Source organism: Vanacampus margaritifer, chromosome 2, assembly GCF_051991255.1.
Source record: "Vanacampus margaritifer isolate UIUO_Vmar chromosome 2, RoL_Vmar_1.0, whole genome shotgun sequence".
NCBI classification, from domain to species: Eukaryota; Metazoa; Chordata; class Actinopteri; order Syngnathiformes; family Syngnathidae; genus Vanacampus; species Vanacampus margaritifer.
This window is the reverse complement of record NC_135433.1, coordinates 56,315,834-56,340,175: the sequence shown is the minus strand read 5'-3', so window position 1 is coordinate 56,340,175 and position 24,342 is coordinate 56,315,834. Positions and strand designations below refer to the sequence as shown.

The window sequence follows — 24,342 nt, the reverse complement described above, 5'->3', positions numbered from 1 at the left end:
TTGTTGCAGTTATTCTATTTTTTAAAGTTGCAATATTCTGGAATATGAATCAACGGAGGTAATATAAACTGTTTTAAAAATAATACTTCCATAAAGTTGGAACATTGAATTCATCTTCCCAAAATATGCAGGGTCTGTGGGGAAAAAGTGTGACGCCCATAGTCCTTAAGTACCATTTATATATAGTTTTATTTATCTTTAAACCTAACAACCATTTTTGACAACTTATTTGTGGAAGACAAACCAATTGCTTATTATTTTTTCTTTAATTAGACAATTTTATTTTCCATGTCTTAGGGATAGCTGAAAGCAATTGATTAAATCTTAGATAATCTATCAAATTATTATATTGGTATGTAAAATGGTCAAAGGAAATAAAATCTCCAGATTTGGCCAGGAGATCATTAACAAAAATTAGCCCGTTTTAATACATTCATCCCACAGTGAGGGTGTTCAATAATAATATTTGAATTAATCCACAATACTTGTGTCTGAATACCCTGAATCGAATTGGTAGGGGGGTACTGGAAATTCAACCATGCCAAGTACATCTTTAGAAATGAGAAAGGCTCTTGAAATAGTTTTGAAATAATGCATCGTGCACTGTTTTCAACTGATAAAATGGAAATGAATTATTTGAGAAAAAGGAAAAAGTGGAATATAGTCATTGACTAGTCAACTAATCTTTGTGGATTTTGTCATTTCCAGGCTGGGGAGTAACGGAATACATGTACCGTAATCAGATTACCAAAAAAAAGTACTGTATTCCCTTACAGTTACAGGAAAAAACATGTAATCAGATTACAGGTACATTTATTAAAAATGGGGATTACTTCGAGGGATTCCAATTTCTATGATGAGAGAGAGTGTGAAAGAGGGCGAGAGAGAGACAGAGCGAAAGAAGGACAGAGCAAGAGAGAGAGAGAGGGACAGAGCGACAGAGAGCGCGTGCACGCCCGCGCGAGTGGGACCGTTGCTACATGTCGGGGAGGTGCGAACGAACGAAATGACTAGTCGTGTCCTCCACACGCGGGCAGTTTGAAAAAGCTTCACGGACGGGAGGAGGAAATGGTGACCGGTATTCACTGGAACTTACTCAGAGCGAAAGTTTGAGCTAAGAGTCCAGCGGCATGCTACGCGCTGTAGCTTCTTGCTAGCTAGCCCGCTAGCTTACAACCATAATGTGAGTTACACCTTCCAAACAAATCTTCCTCCCACCAATTCACTATTTAAACATCATGTACAACATATACACCCCTAAACTTGTGACTGGGATAAAAGTTAATTTTGCAGTTGATGTCACGCATCATCATCTTTATTGGATCTATCTATCTATCTATCTATCTATCTATCTATCTATCTATCTATCTATCTATCTATCTATCTATCTATCTATCTATCTATCTATCTATCTATCGTAGCGATTTCTAGACAACAAATTTATTTCGTAAACACACACATATATCAGTCACAGTCTAACCTATTAATGAAACGGAATAAAAATGCAAATCAAAGATAAAAAGAAAACATGCAACGTAACTAAGATTAAAAAAAAAAGGTAATGAAAAAGGTAGATGGGGAATAGAGATGGAAGCGTTTTAACCTGTCAATCCTTTTATATTTGAATCAAAGCGTCGCACCAGTAGTATGGTCAGATTGCAATGAAGGCGCACTTACGGACTGGTTCAGGTGCACGGGATAGAGACGAGCGTCGATCCTCAGTTGAAGAAAACTCAGTTGGAGGAGATCTGGGCGGTCGGCGCACGCGCAGCTGGAATGCTGCACTGGAGTCTCTGGCTGATGGTAATGGCCACACGACTGAGAGGCCGCTGCAGGTCACAGCCTAACCTATTAATGAAATGTAATTAAAATGTGACTCAAAGATAAAAAGAAAACATGCAACCTAACTAAGATAAAAAGGGAATGAAAAAGGTAGATGGGGGATAAAGATGGAAGCGTTTTGACCTGTCAATCCTTTTATGTTTGAATAAAAGCGTTGCACCAGTAGTATATGGTCAGATTGCAATGACAGCGCAACTAACGGATTGGTTCAGTTTGCACGGGAGGAAGAGGGACTCTCGAGCGTCGATCCTCAGTTGAAGCTGGAATGCTGCACCAGGTCTCCGGTTGGTGGCGAGGTGCACGCGTGGCGTTGAGGCTGCGGCAGGTCCTTGGCTGGCGCATGTCCTGGTTGGTGATGTGCTTGCATGGTTGAGAGGCCTCAGTCAGTTGGTGTGGGCGTTGCGGGGCGCCTCGGGCTCACGGCTGGAACAGACACGCGCGCCTTGGGGATGCGCAGTGGTTGCGAGTCCTTGCTTGATGCGTGCTTTGGGACGCGCGTTGTGGCTCAAGTCCGGGGCTCAAAAAAAGAAGCCGTGGGGTCACCCTAGGCGACCACGTTTCTAGTGATGATCAGGAAAAGTTCATGGGGCCAGACGTGAGGTAAAGAGCAGGTGGGGAAGAGCAAGAGGGAAGAGAGAGAAGTTCCTTCACGTGCTGGCTTTTAAACTGTGTTCCAGGGGGCCGGCAGTTTGGTGCCGCCTCTTCCGTGCGCATTAAGCAGACTTGGTCGACTGAGACCAAGCTTTTTGGATAGTATTTGATATTTTTTTTTATCAGAATTGACAAGCCAGATTTTATTTTATTTTATTTTACTTTATTTATCATTCTGAACACATTTCAAACAATACCGCGATCATAAAGTTATTGAATCCGCTAAGCTTACTAATTAGCTAAACTTACTAATTAGCTAAACTTAGGTGGCTACAGAAATTACACACATCATTCATTTGAGATAGACATACAGGTTGTGTACAAAGATAAACAACAGGAGTCACTTGATGTCAGTCAAGTACATAGAGTCCGTGTATGTCCCAAATTATGGAGACTTCAGATTAATTAGGAGCGGCAGGATTCTTGAGGATAGCCGATAGTGACCGCTGGGGGGCACTGGAGGGCACTGTTGTACTATATAACTTTCAAGGGGCATTGTTTAAAAAAAAAAACACTGGCTAATTCCTGTGGCTAGACCAGACCATAAAAGATGGTGTGGGGACTGATAAGCAGTGTTATCTCTAGTTTGCTTGCTTCAGGTCTGTAGGAGCTGTGGTATGCGTTTCCTGGGGGTTGTAAAACGAAATCCTGTTCCTGCTGGAGGGAAACTCAATGAGTCCTTGTGAACTGAAAACACAGAGTTAAGACGCGCACACACATTCCCCAGGGGGAAATGTTTAAAAAGGCAAATAAAATGGAAAATTTGAGGGTGACGGGCAATATCTATCTATCTATCTATCTATCTATCTATCTGTCTGTCTGTCTGTCTGTCTGTCTATCTATCTATCTATCTATCTATCTATCTATCTATCTATCTATCTATCTATCTATCTATCTATCTATCTAGCAATAGCCTACATGCTTTTTAATTACACAAGGATTTTTGCTATTTGTAGGCTGCCCGGGTCCCTATCACCCGCAAATAGCAGGGGCACATTGTATAGAATATATATCGTGGTGATATTTATTTTTATTTTGTCTTCATGAGCATATTCAATATTGGAGTAATCCAAAAGTAATCCAGTTACATTAGTTTAATATTATGGTACTTGGATTACATTACTAACTAAATTTTTTAGCAGGTAACTTGTAACTGTAACGGATTACATTTTAAAAGTAACCCTCCCAACCCTGGTCATTTCATTGCACTTTGGCATTGCAAATGTGAAGAATAATTGATTGCTTCGAATTCATTTGGACAGAATGTTTATTGATTAAGGCTAATTTTGTCATCATCCCATTGAGGGAGGTCTCAGAGAAAGTGGGCATGCGTTTAGTCTGCAGAGGCGATGTGGGGGTGGGGCCGCACGCAACGACGTCAAACTGTGCCAACAGCTCGTTTTCTCAGGTTGGGAGGGGCTGGTGGTTGGAGAGCAGAATAACGTAGAACAGAGGTGGGCAATCTCGGTCCTCGAGGGCCCGGAGTCCTGCAGGTTTGGGAGATTTCTCACTTCCAACACAAGCTCATTCCAATCAACAGGATCGTTATCAGGCTTATGCAGAGCTTGCTGATGAGCTGATCATTTATCAGCTGTGTTGGAAAAGGGCGACGTGCAATACCTGCAGGACTACGGCCCTTGATGCCCACCTTTGACCTAGAATTTCTCATACAGGGGCAAATGGAGGAAAACACAACTTTGATCATGTTTTTGGTGAAGAATTAGCATTTTAACATGGCTAAAAGCTCCAAAAAGTAGATTTTTCATTTTGCAGCCCCTTTAAAACCTGGCTAGAAATGTATTAACTCTTTGACAATATTCAAATACCGTGGGATATACTGTAGCTCAAAAGTAGTAGGGGGAAAGTCGATACAAACCTTCATGTAGTAAATAATGCAATAGTTCTTAATACTGCATTTGATACATTTTCTATAATATTGACAGTGCTATTGGCAGCCTCAACCCATATGTTAATAAACCCTCAAATCTGGTTCAATGTAATGTAATGATAGGGGAGTAATCACTTCCAAATCAAAACATGTTAAAGGTCAGGAAGTATGCCTGTGAAATAAGCTTACCAAGCGTCAGGTTTTGTCTGTGGCATTTCAATGTGGGATGGATAAAAAGCTGTAGTGGATCACGTGGCAGCTGAATTGATTCTAACTGACCCCATCTTGAACTATGTGTGTGAGAGAGACGACCGGAGGCTGAACCCAGCTGAGGTCAAAGGTTAGGGTTTAAGACTGGGTTATTGTCCCTCAGCAGAGGTGAGGTGAAGGCCATGTCACTGTCCTTTGAAGGTTAGACTTTGGGTGAATGCAGTGCCTCCTGTTGCATAGAGTCACAAGCCAAAAAAGTGCACTTATGTCTGTACATAGAGATAGCAGAGTACTGTACTCACCACGTGCCTTAGTAAAAGCAAATGTATAATTGAAGCTCCAAGCAGTGCCGTGCAGTCCGTCACACACACCTTTTCATTATGAATCCTCAAAATGAGTCAAATTTTGATGACATGCTCCCCTTATATTAAATGCCATAGGCAAAAAAAGAAGCTATTGCTATTTTTTAGCATTGATAAAGGAATTGTAAAGAACATTTATAAATGTATTTTTCTGATTACTGTGTTCCAAGCCGTACTTTACTATTGATGGAACTCTATTCTCTATATCACAACTTTTTGATCAAATTTTTTTTAACTGCATCTACTGAGAATCTTTAAGCTTGAATAAATCTTTTGATGTATCGCATGAAAGTATGTTATCTCACAATGTCTTTAAACCACTATTCATCTAAGTTATCCACATGAATATATTACCCTGAATTTTAATAGAAGGATTATTCCAGCTCTGCAATTTTGCATAGCCAAGCTTTAATACATATAGGGGTTCAAAGTAAAATCTCTGGAATTTGATCCGAATAGCTACTTCAAACTTAAATGACCGACTTGCATGTCCAATTTCAGTCTTTGAATTATTATTTTGTGTTCTGCTATGTTGGATAGAATTGTTTTCTAATATTCCAAGTAGGCGCTACTGAGTGAGTTTTGCCACCAAACATTTGCACCTTCCATACACCAGTGTGAGTAGCACTGAAGGCAATGTGTGTGAAGTGCCCTTGCCCAAGGACACGACGACACATAACTTTAGGAGAGCGGGGATTGAACAGCCGACTTTCTGGTTACTGAACGACCATCTCTACACTGTGAGCCATAGCCGCCATTCACCAGCATACACGTACCTGCAAAAATGAACTCCACAACTCCAAGAGGACATTAAAAATGTCAAATACAAGTACTGTGCATTAATGCTAAGGAAAAAAAGGCAGCTAGTCACTCACCTACCCATACATATTCAATGATTTCCAATTTCTTCATCAAGTACTTGATTGATTTAAATAATTTTGTAACAACTATAAATTTTACATGTAATACAGTATCTTACAATATAATATGCTGAATGTAATCAAATCAATAGATTTGCTAATTTGCTATGACTGCATATGTGCGTTATATAATGTGTGTATATATGCATGTATTAGACTTACAGGGCGACTGAGCTGAGAACATATGTTTGACCGTTAAAGTGACTCTTGCCTTGGTTACCATGGTCATTTCACAGACTAAGCTTACTGGTTACTGTGGCCAGCCACTGACCTCACCTCAGGGCTATGGAACCATGTGAATGCATCTGTATGTCAAATGATCACTGAATGACCACCCTAGTCAAAGAGTGTCTGTGTGTATGTTTGTGTGTGTGCATACAAGTCAATCTACCAGCCGGTCATGAGTTCAAAAGGTCGATTACAACAGATTTCTGGGGAAGACTGACAAAGAGAAAGTCAGATAAAAAAGAGACAAAAATGCAAGGGGGAAGTGCTATACATGATAAATCGTGATTACACCATATCAGAAATATACCTCTGCTAAATTTAACAATAATTTTCAGATTTTGACACATATACAGAAGGAATTCCAAATTAAAGTATTTATTTGCAGAAACAATTGCAGAGGAAGATAATGAGAATTTAATTTGCAAATTGTGTGTGTGTGTCGGCGGTGGGGAGTTACACAGAACTGAGAGCTGTATATACAGTCACATACAAAGAAACAATTCAAAAACAATATTAATTTTGCATGATGGAGGCCTGCCTAAAAACATTAATTTGTCTATACAGGATGGGCCATAGCCTAAAATTCCATACAAAGGGTTTATGGATCTATGATACATTAGGTATCAGAAACAAAATAAATAAATAAATAAATAAACGTTTTTCTATGTATGGAAACTTATAGCCCACTTGGTCCAGTATTGGTGACGGGAGGTGATGTCAGTGGACTTTTGACCAGCAGGTGGCATCAGAAGAGTGCACAAAATGGAGTATTCACATAAAACCTTGCAGCGTGCATTGTGCTGCTAAGCACCCAGCTATTATTTTTATGTGTGATTAAAAATATGAAGACATTTAATGTTAGGGTGAGCCGAATGGATAATTAATCCAAACAGTGTTTGGTTTTAAACTGATTCTTGTTGAGAAAAATGAAGAATCAGTTGGGAATATAATTTAAACATTTAAAATATGTAACATTAGTTATAATAACAAGGAAACTAGAGCAAAAATTGGACATTCAATAATAATATTCAAGATCGATCCTCTTTCAACTGTTTCTGCTCTGGCTGTTCTATAACCAAGGGGGTTATTTGATTGGCTGCTGTCAATTGACAATTCCGAACATCCGGTATTGCTGATATTTCCATAATGCAACGCAATGCAAATGCTTCCTTTCCATGGTGAAAACAAATGGCGTATTGTAATGCATTTGCCTGTGATTTTGTGACTAGTATTCAAACCAGGCAGATTGTTATAGTAGTCAAGTGACATTTCATCACAATCTGAAATCAAACTAATCTTCACAAATCAAATTAGAATGATCCAAAGCCCAATGCTTTTTTTAATGCAGAGAGGGTAATTTCACCGAGTCATTTTGACTTGTGACGTAAGATCAGAATTGTCAATACATCTTATATACATGCAGATCTATTCACTCTGACATCCATGGTTAAAAACGCAAGACAATTTTTTTCAGTAAATCTGCTGAATGATTGAGATTTTTTTTAAAATTATTGTTATTAAAGGATAAGTAGTAAGTAAGTAAGCTTTATTTGTATAGCGCTTTTCACAGACACAAAGTCACAAAGTGCTTCACAAGAATACCATAAATAAAAAACAGAACATAAAAGTACATCAGGAGAAATAATGTCAGCATGGGCATGATGTGGGCCCTCCTATTGGTCCTGGTCAAGAGCTTTGCAGCGCAGTTTTGGACTAACAGCAAACGAACCATCTTTCTTGCTGAGGCAGGCAGAGGCTGTTGCAGTAATTCAGCCGCAAGGACTCAAATGCATGAATGGTCATTTCAAGCTCCTCTTTAGAGACCATGGACCTGAGCTTAGCAATGTTGCACAGCTGAAAGATGCGAGTTCTTAACCAGCCACCGAGAATGACGTTCAAGTGACATGGCCTCGTCAAGGATCACCCCAAGATTTCTCAATTTAGTGAGTCTCAGGTCACCGACGTGTTGGTTATAGCTTCTACCATGGCACTATCTGGGGCAATAATAATAAAGGATACAGTTATAAATACTATAAATACTAATAAATAAAACACACACAGAACAAAGTTCTTCTAAATTTGCACTATACCAAACATATTCATTTGCAAATTCTTAAATTTTTTTAAACTAACATATATTATTCTATTATTTTCGAAGAGAAGAGGGGGAAATTCTGTCAGTTAACCACATTTTAATCATGTGCAACAATGCACATGATCAAATTAAGTACTTTTCAGCCACTGTAAACACTGTGAAAAACAGTAATATAACATAATTTTACTTTTTATTTTTGTTTTTTTCTGTATTTTAAAAATATCTTTTAATTTACAAAAATAAATTGATTTTACATGTCAAATGTAAAAACATGAAATCACTGTAACTGTAAAAACACACAACATTTCTGTTCTTTTACAAAAAAAATCAATAAGAAATACATATATTGATTGTTAAAATATGTTCACAAATGTATCGTAATTTCACAAATATTTGTTATTCATTGGAATAAAATGTAAAATTCAACTTTAAAACCCTAAAAAAAGGAAAAAACATTCATTCAATGAGACAATAATAGTAAAAATTCATAATTTAACTATAATTTCTTTGTGAATTGACATTTTGTTTAAAAGTGAAAATAACTACAATTTCTCTAATGTCCTGAATCAAGAATATTAATACAAAATATTTATTTTGAAAGGACATCTAATAAGATATAGCTAAAGGGGAAAGCTTGAGAGGGTGAATAATACCCAAAGCAAACAACTGGACTTACGGATGCCGCCTCTGTTATGCATTTAATGAGATCTAAAACTATAAACAACAGTGGCAGTATGGAACAGTGGTAAAGTCGTCCTCTGGTATCCTTGAGGTAGTGGGTTTTATCCCCTTGGTGAACATGTTGAAGTATCCTTGAGCAAAATACTGAACTCCTAATGCTGTGTCATCAGAAGGTGAATGACTAGTCAAAATGTAAAGCGTTTGAGACCCTCGTAAAATTGAAAAATGCTATATAAATAAATGATAGTAAACTGTTGCAATTTTAAACCGAATATCTAAATTTTCAACAGTTATTGCCCATATTTTGAAAGATTAATCACATTTTTTTTGTCATATACTGTTGTATTACATACAATTTTGTGAAAATTACAGTTAAAAACTGTACTTTAATTATGAAAAAAAACAAACTGTTTTTACGAGAAAGTAATTTTCATTTTTTTTCACAGTATTTTTCTGGTGCCCCAGCTGTCGGAAAATTACCGTTTTTGTTTGTTTTTTCTTTTAAATGATTTTTTATTTTACTTTTTATGATGTATATACCTGCTGTAGAAACGATCACAGCTATGGTATGCAAAATACACAAAACACAAGAAGCATGCACAACATTTAAATTATTATCTATGTACATCATGGAGACTATTCTGGAAACATACTGTATTTCCATGAAGGAGATTTAAAAAAAAAAAGTGAAAGAGGAGAGAAATAGAACTGGATAGTTGGACTGTGGGGAGAAGAGTGGGAGAATGAAGGGAACAGTTATGAGAAAAGAAGGGAGAAAGAAATAACAGTGTAATGATAGAGGGATGGATGATGGAGAGTTAGTGAGAAAAGGAGGCAGAGGAAAGGGTAAAGAAAGCAGATGGATGATGCTATTGGACAGTATTTCATGTCCAACTGTGCAGCCTGCCACTTTGTTCACAGCAGGGTTTGAGTGTGTGTGCCTGCTCATTCACACGAGTGTCTTTGTGTTTCCAATGGAAATAGTATGTGCGCACGTGTGTGGGCAAACATTTGTGTATATGTTAAGGTCTAATGTGCCTTTGGGCATGTAGTTATACGTGCATGTGCAGGCCTACTGTGAGATTAATTCAGACCAATTAATTGGGTTGAGATTGAAAATGAGATGAGGACACAGTTGAGCTCATCTCTGTTCTCTCCTTTGTCCCAATCCCTCGTTGCTTGCCATTTGTCTTTCCTTCCTTTTCTTTCCGCTTCTTCTCTTTTTCTCATCCTGATATTATTTAATCTCTGCAAGGTGGTCGATTTGTTTTTCTACATCTGGCCTTTGCATGTCGTCTAGCTGCATTCAGAAAAAAAGACAATTGCAGACAAATGCAACATTTTGAACATTCTACTGAATTGCAATTTTGCTACAGAGCACAGCATTACCAACCAAACAGCATCAAAATCTTGCTTCTTCAGTTAAAAAATGCATACATTATTACAATTTGCAGGATATGGATTTTAGTGTACTTTTCAGTTACTACTCCAGCACTTAAAACAATTAATTTGTGTGATTAATTTACGTGAGATTATTTAAATCAATAGTGATGCTCAATAATACTTTTTTTTCAGACCGATACCAGTATGAGTACTCATCGCTAGTACTTTCGATAAATAAAATTTTCCCCCAAAAACATCCATCCATCCATTTTCTTAACCGCTTGTCCTCACAAGGGTAGCGGAGGGCGCTGGAGCCTATCCCAGCAGGCTTCGCTGACATGCATGTCTTTGGAATGTGGGAGGAAACCGTTGTACCCGGAGAAAACCCACGCAAGCGCGGGGAGAACATGCAAACTCCACCCAGGAAGGCCGAAGCCCGGACTCGATCTCGCGTCCTCTGTACTGGGAGGCGGACGTACTAACCAGTCATTCACCGTGCCCCCCCAAAAAAACAATAGCAGATCATTTTGATTAAAGACCTACACTGACATTCTTTTTTCATCAAGTGGTTGCACACAAAATCATTTGGATCCAGAAACATATATATACTTTAGTGTATCCCAACATAGCATTTTCCTTAAAATTGCATCAAATTAATGGCAATTTTCTGTTTTTCTGATTTCCAATTTGCAATCATAAAACGGCCAATAACAATATTGGCTGCTGTCACGAGTTCCGATACCTTGAAATAAGGCCTGGTCTTGGCCCGATACCTAGTATCGGTACTCGCCCGTACCTACCAATAAAACTTCCAGTTTAGGTCACAATATAGAACATGGCTAAAAATCACAATTTTGGTGGAACTGCACTCAAAAAAGTGTGTGTTCTATTTATTGTAATTAATCTTAAAAAGACAAAGAATGACACTCACTTATCAAGAGAGTTGTGACAAAGTAAGTGTTACTACTAGCCTAATGCGGAAGAGTAAAGAAAATAATGGAGTGCCATTCCAAAATATATTGTATGTTCTTTAAACTTCGACATGATAATTCCTGTCTAGTCTGGTGTCCAGAAAGTCTGTTGCTTGAATATGGTGGCTCTTCACCTACTTGAGCTACACACACATGTTCGAAAAGGAGTAAGAAGAAGCATAAATGTATCAGGTCCTACCCCTTTTACCATACATTACACAATAAATAGTAGGCTTGTATGCACTGCTAGTATACAGCTATCATATCTTGATTATTAATAACAAACAAAGGTTATTATAGTAACTATTAATAATTAACACATTGAACAGTGTGCCTTGTGTATATATTGTCATACTTTTACATATACATACATATTTTTTCCTTATCAATAGCAACAATACTACTAATAATACAATAATAATAATAACATCAACTAATGTTACTTTTCATTGAAAAGCACTTCTTCTTCCCTATACTTTTCAAAAAATGTTGATTTTATATTTCCTTTTGAACTGGTCTATGTTTGGACATTGTTGTAAATCAGTATTCAGTCTGTTCCAAATTTTCACTCCACATACAGATGTACAGAAACTCTTCAATGTTGTTCTTGAATACTTTGTCTTTAAGTTATAAACTCCCCTCAAAACATAACCTCCCTGTCTCTCTGAAAACACTTTTTCAATATTGCCCGGCAGTAAATTATGTCTAAGCTTTATACATATTTATAATTGTACAGTATTGAATTCCACAAGATCAAATCATTTTACAGTTTTAGATTGTAGAAACAGTGTATTGGTGTGGTGGAGATATCCTACATTATGGACTGCTCTTATAGCTCTTTAACAGGAACAGAGGTTGTAATGATGTCTTGTAAGTGTTTCCCCAAACTTCTGAACAATAATTTAAATATGGTAATACTAGAGAGCAGTACAGAATGTGTAATGATTTCTGGTTGAGAAAATGTTAGACTTTTGTCAGAATGGAGATGCTTTTAGAGAGTTTAGATCCAATATATTCAATGTGTGGTTTCCAGCAGATTTTATTATTTAACAATTTCCCCCAAGAATTTAATCTCATTTACTCTTTCTATATCCATCCAACCATTTTCTTGTCCTCACAAGGGTCGCGGGGGGTGCTGGAGTCTATCCCAGCTGGCTTCAGGCAGTAGGAGGGGTACACCCTGAACTGGTTGCCAGCCAATCGTCTCTTTCTATATCTACACCTTCAATTTGCAATCTTGCGCAGTTCCGTATTTTACCAAACAAAACTAATTTCATCTTGTTTAAATTTATTGATAACTTGTTTTTATCAAGCCATGTTTTTACTTTCTTAAATTCGGAGGTAATTGTATCCAAAATAAACTGCATTTTCTCACCAGACACTAAAATAATTGTGTCATCTGCAAATAACCAAAACTTCAATAAATGAGACACGTTGCACAAATCATTATTATACAATGCGGTTTTGGCCCCAACACTGACCCCTGAGGGATACCACATACCATATCCAAACATTTTGATTTAAATTCCCCCAACTCCACACTGTTGTCTTTTTTGTAAATAACTTCTGATCCAATTCAAGGCTGTATCCCTAATACTATAACGCTCCAATTATCTATGGATAGGCGCTGTCCAACGTTTTGACGTTAATGTAGTGTGGTTAATGTTAATGTGGTGTGGTGATTTTGTCCTCAACCTCCCCCCTCCCAGCATGTATTTTTAAATTTTGTGTTTGTTTTGCCAGCAGCGGAACGTTCAGAGTGTACAGACAGTTGTTTACTCTCCAGCCAATCGTAGAGCGGGTGGTGGCGGGGGGCGTGTCACTGTAGGCAGACGGGATGTTAAGTTGAGTGACTCGAGTGAAAAAAAGAAAGTATACCGCGGATAATGCACGGTCGAAAACGAGAGTAAATGTTGGCTTGGCATTTACCCGCTTCCGAGCTCTTAAGGAGCGGCTTGGACTGAAGAGCGACACAGAGTTGGCCTGCTTGCTATTCGACAGGTAAGTGCCAAACAGAAAAGATGTTAGCTTGCTGATTTAGCGACATGCTAGGTTAAGTCACATTGAAAAGGGTAACTCAGCAATATAGAACGGGGGTTGAACTTTTTTTATATCCTTATATTTCCACCTGGCAATAAGTGAAGCTAAGCCAAAAGGCTGTAGCAACCTTTGGGGCTGGGTTGCGGGTTGGGTAGTTTCCGACGCTCTGGACGGGCCGTGAAGGAATCACAGACTGTATTTTGGTGAAGTTACGCATGCTATTGGCTGTTGTAGTTGAGCCTGTTGTTTTGTTCTTGAAAACTGTTGTTAGCTCCACACTTGTTCTGATTATTTCACCATCGTGAATCAAGGCGAATGTTGTTTTGAACTATTATCCCTGTCGGTGATTGCCGGTGCACAGTCTCGGATTAGTAAAATGACCATTTGCAAGATACCTCGTCACTCACTCTCGCAGATTGCTTGGCTGATTGCGATCAGAAGCAGGGGGCGTGAACGTTGAGCCCGTATGGGTTGAACAATGGGAGGGGTCCGTTTTGAGTTGTTTGTTTACAAACAGAAACGCTTTAATTATAAGCAGAAATGGTCAAAACTCCGGACAGTGCCTTTAACAAGACAAGGACATCAGTGAGAAAACTCAGAATCTCTTTGTGAGAGCCATATTATGTAAATTAGCTCTATTGCTACATTACAATCCATCACAACTTGGTTGTGTAATTTCATACTTAACATGTGAATGGTTAGTCCAGAGACGCAATTATTTGTACATTTCGAGCGATTCAATTTCTACGATGTGAGAGAAAGCGAGAGAGAGAGAGAGAGAGAGAGAGAGAGAGAGAGAGAGAGAGAGAGAGAGAGAGAGAGAGAGAGAGACAGACAGACAGACAGACAGACAGACAGGGACAGACAGAGAGACAGAGCGCACGCTCACACAAGAGGGTCCGTTGCTACTGGAGCTAGTGTACATGTTGGGGATTTGGGGACGAACTGACTCGTCGTGTCCTCCACACGCGGGCAGTTTAAAAAAGCTTCACGGACGGGAGGAGGAAATGGCGACCAGTATTTACTGTTTGGAACTTACTCGGCTTGCTGAAGGAGTGAAGGTTTGAGCTGAGAGTCAAGCGGCATGCTACACGCTGCAGCTTTTTGCTAGCCCGCTAGCCTACAACCATAATGTGAGTTACACCTTCCCAACAAATCTTCCTCCCACCAATTCACTAAAAAACATCATACACAATATATACACGGCTAATCTATCTATCTATCTATCTATCTATCTATCTATCTATCTATCTATCTATCTATCTATCTATCTATCTATCTATCTATCTATCTATCTATCTATCTATCTATCTATCTATCTATCAGTCTAAACTGTGAGGTGTGGTTGCTTTCTTTGACAGTTTGAAAACAGCATATGGCCTTCAACCAATCAATCAATCAATCAATCAATCAATCAATCAATCAATCAATCATGCTTCGGATCCATGGTTGCTTTCAACCTTGTCTCATGGGTACAGGATTCAGTACCGACGCCGGCCCCCTCTCTTCAACTGGGTCAGAGAGACTGTCATCAGCAACCCGGAAAAGGCACTAGCTCTCGATCAATAGCTAGTGACTCTCCTGCCCAAGTCCGCTATCAAAGCAGTGGATCCCTTGGCTCATTCAGGGGGATTCTACCCTGGATCTGAGAAGTCTCAACCGTTACCTCAGGGTGTTGCCCTTCCGAATGCTGATTACATCAGTCGTGTTGGACAATCGCCCGAGGGGAATGGTTCACGTCAATCAATTTGAAGGACTTTTCCTTCAGGTCCCTATTGCACCTCAGCACAGGAAGTTTCTCTGCTTTTGCCTACAGGGGTCAGTACTCCCGTTCGGGCTGTCACTCTCTCCCAGGTGTTGACACGTGTAGAGAAGGCCATTGCACCCCTGCATTTGAGTGGCTTTTACATGATGTGTCACGACTTGGACTCAAGGTCAACCAGGAGAAGTCCTCTCTCATTCCCTCTCAGCAGACTCATTGGAATGTCGTTGGACACCACCTCCATGACTGCGTGGCCATCCCCACAGAGGGTAGATGATGTGCTATGCCTCATCTCTCTCTTCCATGCCAATGGGATACTGCCATATGTCCTTTTTCTGCGTTTGCTGGGCAAGTTAATGTCCCTACCAGCGCTTGTGCCTCTAGGCCTGCTGTCGCTACGACCATTGCAACGGTGGCTGTTCAGTTTCCAGCGCAACCCGCTGCTAGACCGTCGGAAGCGTCTCCAAGTGTCCAGTCGGTTTATGGGAGTTCTTGCACCTTGGGGTCGCCGGTGTGTTCTATCAGTGGGAGTCCTGTGGTACCTGCACGTCACGAAGTTGTCACCACCGATGCCAGCCTGAGCGAATGGAGTGCAGTTTGGCAACACAGGACTGCTTAAGGCCGGTGGTCTGCAGTGGATAGGTCGCCGCGCATCAATGCGCTGGATCTGCGGGCGGTGCATCTGGCCGTCATTCATTTTCTGCTCTTCGTGGCAGGGCGCCGTGTCCTGGTACGATCGGAGAACATCTCCACTGTGTATCACATCAATCATCAGGGCAGGACAAAGTCCACCCAGTTGCTACGGAGGCTTCTCAGATGGGCCTGTTGAAGTGGCAAATTGTAACTATAACTGTAATTGTAGTAGAAAAAAAAAGGTTTTCGAAAACACTTGGGTAACATAAGTGCATTTCCGACAGTGTCTTTTATTCGTTTTTGAGAGATCACGTGAGATGTCTCAGACAACTTGTTTTGAGATTGGTAATAGAAGAGAATTTTAATATGTGTGGTGCTCTGTGTTTAGGTTATCAGAGCTCACCACACACATTACGACCAAAACAGTTGAATTTCTGATTTCTAATATTTATGTGTAAGGTCTGTAACAAATGGGAACATATTTTAAGATTGGAAAAATCTTTACGTGTGTACAAGGCCTAACCCGTTCACGGATAGTGGTTAGCTTTTAAAACGTTGTTTTCTCCTATATAAATGAATCTTTTTGCTGCAGTTGGCCATTAGCCACTCCAATGGACACTACTGTAGTCTTGACATACACTGCCATCCAGTGGTCAATGTTTGTAAGTGCAAAAAAAAAGACAACATAGCTAACAGAAGTTCAAATGTGACGTGCAAAGAATGAATAAGTGTGTATAACAGGAGGCCCTTGCAAGTAAAAAATATATTGGGTCATCAAGCAACAACTAAGGAGTAATATAATTGTTAAAATATACATATATATATATATATATATATATATATAAGTATTGATTTTGTAGTTTGAGGAAATTGATCATGAGTCCACTAAATTGGACTTTGGACATTATTCTATTGTGACTACAACTTAGTGTTGCTGTAACTATGTTGCTTTTGAAAATATTTATCTGCAGTATTTTATTAATTTTTTGCTTTAAATCATTTTTTTAATTAATTATTCATTTATTTATTATATCCATATTTTATGGATTTTAGTCCTCATATGAGAGTAAGGATCCTGGTCCTTATGTTTTGTAGTGTTCGGGTACAGAACATGCTAGCAAAACCTACAGGATAGTCGACCATATACTGTACCATCTGATTCAAGTGGGGGATGATTACAGTGGCAGTGATGATGAATGGTTGCCAGAAAAAAGAAAATTACTATTTGTACTTCATAAAAAGTCAATTTTTCTTCAGGTAACTGTTTTTGCAATACATGTGGTAGTTTTAAAATATGTTAAAAAAAAAATATGTGAACACAATGTTAAAAATCAAACAGACATTTTCTATAGTAGATTTTTTGTACTTTGTGTATTTATTCTTTTCTTACAGAAATATTTCATCAGTTGCTCAAATGCACGTTATCCACCCTAATGGACATGTCACCAACTCCTTGAAAAATGTAAGTTAAAAAAAAAAGATGTTTTTGTTTTCATGCCTGTAAAGTAATAAAAACAGCTGAGAAAAAAAAAATCCTGATGTAGGTTATCATAATTTGTGCATGAAGGGAATTGAGATGCTCATTATTATGGCAGCATGCGATTGGCTGGCAACCAGTTCAGGGTGTACCCCGCCTACTGCCCGAAGCCAGCTGGGATAGGCTCCAGCCCCCTCCGCGACCCTTGTGAGGACAGGCGGTTAAGAAAATGGATGGATGGATTATTATGGCAGCATAAGAACTACTTCCTGGTCGCTTTCAAAGCATCTACAAGTGAGGAGCCAAGGAATGTCAGTTAATTCCGTAGGGCGGCATGATGGCTGACTTGCTAGCACATCTGCCTCACAGTGCAGAGGTCGTGGGTCCTTCCTGTGTGGAGTTTGCACGTTCTCCCCATGCCTGTATGGCTTTTCTCCGGGTACTCCAGTTTTCCTCCCACATTCCAGTTTAATTTAACACTATACATCTTCCATGTGATATGATTGTGAATGGTTGTTTATCATGTGTGCCCTACAATAGGCTGGCGACCAATTCAGGGTGTACTCTGCCTACTGCCCGAAGACAGCTGGGATTGGCTTCAGCATGCCCTATAGTGGATGGGTTAATTCCATAAAGACAGTATGTAATCGAGCAAACTAGCATTTTAAACAAATCTTTTCAGTTTTCAGTTCTCCCATGGGCGGTTTCCCATAGCACATTGCTGTGTCTGAGTGAGTGGAATGAGAATTATTGACAAGGAGATGACCCTTCTTACACTCAATTCTATTTTTTTATGTGACCCCAGGGAGAGGTGGAGCAGGCAGTCTAAAGGATATTCCTGTTTCCTAGAGAGACTGTTTCTGTTAGGGAAACTGCAGAGTTCCAGGTTCTGGTAATATTCTATAATATTATTTGGTAATATTAAACTGCTTAGTAACCAACATTAACTAAGTGGTGCAATATATATATATAGGAGTGTGTGTGTATATGGGTGTGTACAGTCCTCATATATGTACTTCTCTACACATGTATACTTCTGTGAAGACTTCTACTTATTGCTGCACTTCTTATTCATTTTAATTATCTCTCTCTATTCTGTTGTTTTTCTTACTGTAAACTACTGCTGCACTTCTTATTTAATTTTGATTTTATCTCTTTCTATTCTGTTGTTTTTTTCCTTACTGTAAACTGCAGCTGGACGGAGTCCAGGAAAAAGTTCCCCACGGGGAAAATAAAAGTATATCGTATCGTATCGTATCGTATCGTATCGTATCGTATCGTATCGTATATTTCAAACACATCATATGAACATAAACAAATAGAAATAGTCTGTGTGCCATGTGGCTTTATCATGTCATTTGGTGAACCAGTAAAGTGGTTGGAGTCAAATCTTTATTAAAATATTGGGGGAATCTAACTTTAACTGCAATGGCTTTTCATACACTGGAAATGTGCACATTATTTTACCACATCATATTTCTTTTTATAAATTAACTGCCCCACCTAGCCAATCATAGATGCCAATTAGATGCCAGATGATTCTTTATATCTACAAATATCTAATACTGCGGCTAATTACTAGTTCACATACCTTGACGGACCATTTTAACATATTACACAAAGATGAGAGTAACCATAAATATATTATATCTTACCTGACTGTTTGTGGTCCACCCCGGATGGTCAATTCAAAATACACTTGATTTTTTTACGAAATGAGTGGTGCCGGTTGGACGCAACGTTTCTTCTTGAAAGAAGGGGAGTCTGAGTGGTAGTAAATTCTAAACACACTTTTTATGCACACTATGGAGACAATTCAGATACATTTATAGATAGAACATTTATAATAACATTTTGAATTTAGTATTGATAGATTCATTGCCATCAGAGGGTGTGGCATGTGGGGTGGCGGCACTGTAGGTGGGGCTGGCAGCTGCCGCCCCTTGTCACCCAGTAAAACTGCCTATGGGCAGAACACGCCAAGAACTGCCCACAGGATATAGGGCATACTATCAGGTCTGCTGACTTTACATCTTCAACTCTGACCCCTTCCCATCTGTGTATGTGTGCATTGTATAATTGCTGTTTTGGACAGAGGCAGCTGCATCCTAGCCAACAAATTAGCAGCTGCCTTTCTTAAACTGGTCTTGGGGCCTCTTCGGAAAGTCAAATCTCCTACACTTATGCCAACTTTCCTTAAGCTTTGTTGGATTTCGTCATCGTGTTAAATGAAATAGTGCTTCCTTCCGAACACAGGAAAGAACAGCATGGTTTCACATGAATTTGATCCGCGACGGCGAGTATTGCTGACCTGAGTTTTTTGCTTGCGGACTTTATAATAAAAACACATACAGATAATACCATATTTTCATGACTATAAGGCACACTTTTAAAGTCTTAAATTTTCTCAAAAATCCACAGTGCGCCAAATAGTGAGGTGCGCCTTGTGTGTGGACCAAGATCCAACATCTGACTTACTGTGTGGGAAGAATTCCCGCGACACATTGCTTATATACAAGAAAGGCGGACCTGACTGAGGACAGACATGAGAGCATGAAAGAGTCAACTTGGTGGCAACGTGAGTACATTGTTATATACTTCAAGTACAACTGAACTCACTGTTTACATTGTTACTTCAATAAAGGACAACCAAAATTTTGTTTCGCTCGCTGGCTTTTAAAAAACATGCGCTAGCACTAGCATATGTTTAAGCATAAAAGCACGCTACTATATGTTTTGAGATAGCGTATTGAAGGAATATTTTGATTACTATATTAAGTGTAATCTTTGCGTGTTCCAAAATAATTGTATTCGAGATCTGATGAAGAAGGTTCCTTGCAAGGATTTATTTAGAAGCTTCTAAAGACACAGTCAGGACACCCACTCTCCATGCAACGTCGGACCCCAAGTGTGTAACAGTCTACAGAACATCCACTCATTTATAACCAAAGGATAAAAGGATCCTCCTCCCGGCCCTTGATTGAACAAAGGACAGACATGTCATCTCCTAGATTGAACAAAGGTGTAATGTTGATGGTAAACAGACATCTTTATACAGTTCCCCTTCTTGATTGGGGGAACAGATGTAATCAAGATCTGACCCCAGACCTTCAGTCCCTAATGACAAGAAACTCTGACAACATCATGCACATTCCCCCTCCAACAGCATTGAGGGTACGAAGATCAAATAAAGTTCACAAAATCACCATCCCACTGTATTCTTTTAAATACTCATGACTATATCACATTGATATGCCTATAAGTAAATTCAAAAACAGTAAAACATCAAATTGAAAATGTTAAATGTCTTCAGTCCTACCATTGAACTTCTATGAATTCAAAAATCTGACATTTAATCCCACAATAGTCTAGAGAGAAAGTCCAGCGCGGATCTTGATCGTCGCAAAATGAAGCAATGTTTATGTGTGGAGTTTAGAAATAAGAATAGCAGGTGAGAGAGAGAGAGAGAGAAAGATAGAGGGGCTTAGCAGTCAAAATTCAGTTTGATTCATTAAAAAATTCGGTGGAAGGGGCATAATAAATGTGAGGCATAACACTATGTGATGTGGTTAAGTGTCATGACGCAATAGCAGATGTGTCCGTCCCTCGAAGCCATCTCCTGATGAAGGTCTTGTTGAATGAAAAGTGCGTTCGACAGTTGGTCAATTTTTTTTTTAAAAAGAGGCGTTTGTCAGTCTTTTTCTGAACCTGGTTGACTGCCAGAGATCGCAGGAAAGGTCACGGGACTTCATTCCCAGTGTGACTCAATCCTTGTGAATTGATGAAAAGGGGATTTGAGTGATTTCCCCCTTTCAAACAGCAGATTGACACTTGATCAGCTTTTCCAACTGTGTCAATCCGTGCCCAGGGAAAAGGCACTCCAATGAATCTTCTTTCCTCCGCGTCCTTGGGCAGCTTGTCAGGTAGACACTGGAACCGGGTGTGGTGGGATCCGTTAGATGGCTCCAATTGGTGTGGACGCAGATCAGCAGCTTAGTCAACCCCCTCTGTCTGGGTCAATTGATGTGATTTGATGAGCCTGGGACCTCTTGGCTCACATGTGGTGGATGTGACCCCCACCATTATGATCAGCAAACCAATCTGTGTGCAAAATCATTTTCATTTAGTCACTCATAACATACATAGTCTTCATTTTTTACTTTGAAAAGAGCACCTGGTAATTTTTAGCAAATGTTAATTGTTTAAGTTCTGTAGATCCTGAAACATGCTGTTGGACACGGAAAAAGTTATTTTTGTTGTGGCATTCAAACAGAATCCGTTTAATGACATTTGTACATTCAATGGCATAATAATGAAAGTCTTGTTGCCATTGAAACTTTATGAGGCCAATTGTTTAATATTTCTATTTTTCTTTAATGTCCTTGAGATCAGAGATAATATACTAAATCAAATATGTTTTAATCTCAATGCCTTTTCTATATCTTATGAAGTTTTGTTTTTTCAAGTGGGTTTGTCTGATCCAATCTTCCTAGGAAACCCTTATGATGGTAGATAATGATTAATCAAATATTTTACCATGATATTTACTGTTGTAGATTTTAGCATAAATGTGCTCTTTGTCGTACATCAAATTTCTGTATTTTTAACGCTGGTTTCTTATTATAGCAGTGTAAATCATTTAAAAACAACATCATCTTAACTCAGAACTATTCATGTCCGGCCGGGCCATGAACAGTCTGAGAAGAGATTTATACTTATACCTTAAATAAACACTGCAGTTCATTTTTAACAATTTGTCTCATGAAAAAATGTCACCTAGGTGTGTCAATGTTCCTTCCACACCTAAATGGCATATTCCATGGGCTCTAGAAATTATACTTTTCAATTGTTTCTGAAATGGAACATACTTACCGTATTTCTGCTATTCGGGTCGTCTTTTGTCATCTTTGTAGAACTTACTTTTCCTCCCATGGTCAAATCCTCTCCATTCTCCGCTCCATTCTTCGCCTGTAAATTCCTCACACCAAACTTCATTCTCACATCAGACTTCCTTTTCAACAAACTCAGACTGATCAATCATTCCCCCATCTGATAAAGATCAATTTTGATCATTTCAGACCTGAATGTGAAAACTGCAGCCGCTTCCAAATTGCTGCTTCAAAGAGGAAAAAACAGACACCTTGTGTCCTGTAGATTAAAAAAAACAACCAAATTGTGACAATTTGGCCAACACCAGAACTATAAAAAGATCTCCAGCTGAGCTAGCCAGGAGCCATAAAAACAAAAGCCTTTGAGGCAAGAGTTTGTAATGTAAATTTGAATCCTGTTCAGGCAACTTAAAGTGAGAAAAACAACTCAAGCAGATGTAAATTAAGATACTGCAGCGGAGGACTTTTAGGGTCAGGAAGAGAAGAAAATCTTTTTTTTTTTTAAACAACCCCATTAATCTATTGCAGGTCACAAATCTTCCAAATATCTGCCATCTCAACTAGTAAAAGGAACGAGTTATAATCAGAAAAACAAAACAAAATCCCTACTTTAAACCAACCAAAAAGTATTCTTAAAATGCTACCTAACCTCACCTCTTCTACAGAGTAGTGGGGGCTTGTAAAAACACAGCAGGGAACTTTGCCTTTGTGCATTCCCCGTGGAATCCAAAGATCAGTGCTGTTGAGCTTAATCAAAATTAAAAATTTAACCAGCAAATTCGCCTTAAGTGTTCCATATCTGAGTCCACTCTGAGACGCCAAAGTTATAAAAGAGAAATGGGAAAAAAATAGAAGGCCAAATTCAACAAGCATCAAACAACGGAAAATATAGTATTTAAAGATTAAAATAAATTTTATACTACCCTAATTCACATAAGCTGTTCTCAATTTCCGAAACTGCGTTGCTATAGATCACATCTCCTTTCTGACATAGTACAGAGTGCAAATGTCTACAAACAGAATACAACATACGACCTCAGGCACCAAACTCAGATGATTGCAGAACTTTGAGTCCACAACTGGAGTTCATATTCCTTCCTGTCCTTGTCGATAGCAGTTTATGCAGGGCAAAGTTCAAAGCGGGCACTGGGCTTTGTGTACTGGAGTTCTCAGGAAAAGTTCATCATGGCAGAATCGATGATAATCCTGTCTGCTCAAAAAGTTGCTGGACATTATGCTCAAACAATGCATAAGAGTCATTGAACAGTCACAGGACGAGCGGATTTACAGTGTACCATCCTTTTCGCAGTCCGTGTGGTCACTTCCCCCCCCGAAAGTGACCATTGTTCAGTTCGCCGTCCACTCTGAACATCAAGCATAGCAGGAGAATGCTGTTCATTCCATTTCCAGCACTTTTTGATTGAGTCACCCAAGTGAAACACCTTTCAGTCAAAGATTGAACCTGCCTGAAACATTTATACACTCGGAACAGACAGAGGGAGATGAGATCATAGCAAGAGAACACTGCTTGTTGTCATAGCAAGAGAACACTGCTTGTTGTCATTCAATTTCCAAGAAAAAATAAAATAAAAAATTCCCCCAAAATATATTTTTTTTCAAACCCCTAATTTATTCATTTTGTGGTTTTATTTGAATTTGATCACTACACTATAGCAAGTAGTAGTACTATATTTACGCATATGTCTACCATAGACATCTTCATTATGTGTTACCTCAAATTTAAGAAAATGTGACAGCTGTCGGTCACCCTGGCCACTTGGATGGAAGTCCTTTCGAATTTCAGGGCTCCTCAGACTTCTAGAATGGGACTCAGATAAGGACAAAGGTTAAATCATTTTCACACCTACGAATAAGTTATCAGAGATGCAGGGGAAATATAAAAATCAAAAATGAAAAGTCTATTTCAATTAAAATTTGGTTTTATTACTTATTCAACTATATTAAAATTTGGTTTTATTACTCATTCAACTATAAAAAACACGGATCTGATTTTAAAAATAATATGATAGTGGCCTGTAGTTAACACCTAGACCTCTATATCCTTCCGCATAACAGGAACAATTTGATTTTACCAGATTAGCATTAGAAGACCCCTGCTATTCACACACACAACAGACTACAAGTCTCCCAAATGGAGACAATGGAAGAGAGGACTAAACTTATCACACCCCTACTTCAAAATATGCAGATTTCCTGCTTACCATTCTTTTTCACCCTTTTTTGAGGACAAAGGATTTTGGAGGGAAAAAATTACTTTCCATCCGTCTTTTTCTTTCTTTCCTACACTTA

The 24,342-nt window shown here is 38.9% G+C and overlaps 1 long non-coding RNA gene across 3 annotated transcripts; it reads left to right on the top strand.

Annotated features, from left to right (window-relative positions):
- Positions 1-13,011: 13,011 nt before the first annotated feature.
- Positions 13,012-23,727, top strand: LOC144044305 (uncharacterized). 3 transcript variants are annotated; one of them, XR_013291249.1, is made up of 5 exons: positions 13,012-13,232; positions 17,059-17,128; positions 17,262-17,582; positions 17,684-18,035; positions 19,565-23,727. It is a non-coding gene; the product is annotated as an uncharacterized LOC144044305 (long non-coding RNA). The 3 variants fall into 3 exon arrangements; XR_013291250.1 differs by lacking the exon at positions 19,565-23,727 and having other exon boundaries at positions 17,262-17,437; positions 17,513-17,582; positions 17,684-18,379; XR_013291248.1 differs by lacking the exon at positions 19,565-23,727 and having other exon boundaries at positions 17,684-18,379.
- Positions 23,728-24,342: the final 615 nt, after the last annotated feature.